General features: G+C 44.6%; 1 pseudogene; it reads left to right on the top strand.

Annotated features, from left to right (window-relative positions):
• Positions 1-210: 210 nt before the first annotated feature.
• Positions 211-1,089, top strand: LOC148030255 (uncharacterized; annotated as a pseudogene).
• The last annotated feature ends 1,728 nt before the right edge of the window (positions 1,090-2,817 follow it).

Genomic DNA, 2,817 nt, shown 5'->3' with positions numbered 1-2,817 from the left:
AGGATTTTTTTTTCTGTTCTTCCAAAGGGTTACACATTGTCAAGCTTAGAGGCATTGTAGAAGGAAGGCTCCTGGAATGTGCAAGCTGGGACAGCATTTGTGGATGTGCAGTTTCAGGAGGAGGTGAAAAGTGGAAAACTTTCTTCATTGAAGGTGGTCTCTCTGACATTCAACAGGTCTATCGAGGGGGCTTTTTCCCCGTGAGGCGACATGCCGCTCGAGCTCCATAACGTGGAGCTTCTAATCAGCCAAGCTATCAAGGAGGCGAAGAAAGATTTCAAGAAGGATGCGGATAATGCCTTGAACCAAGAAACCCGCCGGCTCCATGAGAGGATCCGGCGACTGGAGGAGATGGTGAAGACACTCACGGAAGAGAAGAGGGATCTCAAAACCGACCTAGACAAGCTACAAACGGAAGTGTCACATCTAGGGGAGGCAAGAGAGGACGCGGATTTCAAAGAGGACCTCCGAGAGGCTATCACGAAGGAATGCCGAGAGGACCTCCAGGTATGCATTAAAACCGAAGTTGAGGCTTTGAGAGAGGGATGGGAGGAAAAAATCAAAGCAAACATGAAGGAAGAATTAGAAGGGAATAAGGAGGGGTGGATTGAGGTAGTGAAGAAGAACATTAAGAAGGAGGTCCATGAAGAAAATAAAAAGGAGGAGGTAGTCCGGGTTTAGGAGACCTTAGAGGAGGAGAGGCTCAGGAACGCGCGTAGATTGAACGTGCGTATTACCGGGCTCCCCGAAGGGGCCTCTCCGGAGGAGGACGCACGTGGGCTATGCACCCGACTAGGGTACACAAGCATGCCCTTTACTCAAGCATGGCGTGCAGGATGAGATACTACCAGGGTCAGAGCTCTAATATTACATATGAGCACACCGGAGGATAGAGCCGCTTTCTTTCGGAAGCGGATTTCTCTCCGAGGGATGACTGGGGCTCCCATCTTCATGGATGAGGACCTGACTCAGATGCAGATTGCACACAGACGAGCATGCATGCCACAGATACTCCAAGCACGTAGAGAAGGCTGTAAGGCCTTCTATCGAGATGGCCGGATTTTTATAGATGGACGCCCCACCAAATAGGGGGCGTGGCCTATGAGACGAGGCAGAGGACTGTAGAGAGAGAGAGAGAGAGAGAGAGAGAGAGAGAGAGAGAGAGAGAGAGAGAGAGAGAGAGAGAGAGAGAGAGAGAGAGAGAGAGAGAGAGAGAGAGAGAGAGAGAGAGAGAGAGGAAGACATGCATACATATATATACACACACAAATATATATATATATATATGTATAAAGAGAGAGAGAGAGAGAGAGAGAGAGAGAGAGAGAGGAGATAAGGAGAGAGAGCAAGATAAGGGCACACACACACACACACAAATTGAGGGAGGGAGGGAAATAGAGAGAGATAAAGGAGCGAGGGAGAGAGATAAGGATAGGAGAAGAAAGTGAGAGTTTGAGAGATAGTGAGATAGATAGAGATAGATGGAGATGGAGGCAAAGAGAGAGAACGAGTTAGATTGATAAGGGGTTAAACATAGTATTTAAGCTATAATAAAACATCCAAAAGGTACCACAAATACATAATAATTTTATTAGATTCATATCAAAACACATCGCTACAAATTTTTTAGCACCAAATTGCTAAACTTGGTATATAGAGAACATAGCATAGTACCAAAAAATTAGCAAAGGGTTTTTAAAGTATGATCTAAGATACAAAAGGATACCAAATAGTGCCAAACATTTCTTGAGGGTATTAGTTCTTCCTACCAAAACACAATACTCCAAATTTCCAAGCACCAAATTTCAAAAGGTGGTATACAAGGAACCTAACCTAGTTGCAAAAAGTACCATAGGTTATGAGATTTATTTGAAATATAATAAAAGTATCTAAAAGTACCAAATCATATATGTTAAGGCTACTAATCCCCTAACAAAATATAACATTACCAAGTTTTAACTTTGTTAACCCTCAAACGAACAAGGTGAAAAATCTGGGAAATCTAAAGCAGAAAACAAAGGCCAAGGCAAAGTGAAATGGAAGACGAAGGCCCGCCAAGAAAAATATGGAAACACAAGAAGCGCAGAAAAGTCCTAAATAAAGAAAAATGGTGCACAAGAAAAAGTGCAAGTCAATACTTTTGTAAAAGAGTGCAAATGCATCATGATGTTATTTAAAGAGCACCGGGCTCTCACCAGTACAATTTGTAAAGGTAGATGGGTGGTAGGAAGGAAGCTAAGAAGATAGGAGGACAATGGGAAAAAGGACTTACGCCATGGCCAGCCATGTAAAAAAGGGGATAAGGGGATGACCACCCAAAAGGGATTTAGGGTTTTGTATATAAAGTTGAAAAGTGAATGAGAAGCTCATTCTTGTGTGTGGCCAAAAGTGGCTCTCCTCTTCTTCTTCTTCTTCTTCTTCTTGCTTGCTTGCTTGAGCTTGTGCTTGAGAGAGGGAGTGTGAGAGTGTGAGGGAGTGTGTGTGTGAGGGTGAGGGACCGGGGAGGGGAAGCTCTCCATCTTCTCCTCTCTTCTTCTCTTCTCTTCTCTTATCTTGTCTTTCTCGCGGAGATGGAGCTTGGAGCGTGGAGCTTGAGGATGGAGCTTGTTTGAAGCTTACACTTGGATCATGGAGCTATCGAAGTGCACGGGAGAGGAGGTAACTTGATCGGCATGGAGGTAAGCTCACTACACTCATGGATAGGTAGCGCGTTGGCTATGTGAGAGGTAGCCATTAGTGCTCAACTTGGAACGCTTGAAGCAATAAGCGGTCCGTGGATCTTGGTGGTTAAGCGAAGGCTCCCACATTTTGGTTCTA

Source organism: Lygodium microphyllum, chromosome 10, assembly GCF_053477565.2.
Source record: "Lygodium microphyllum isolate KBCC chromosome 10, Lygodium_microphyllum_v1.1.10, whole genome shotgun sequence".
Classification (NCBI taxonomy): domain Eukaryota; kingdom Viridiplantae; phylum Streptophyta; class Polypodiopsida; order Schizaeales; family Lygodiaceae; genus Lygodium; species Lygodium microphyllum.
The sequence above is the reverse complement of the archived record's forward strand: the minus strand, read 5'-3'. Positions and strand labels throughout refer to the sequence as shown.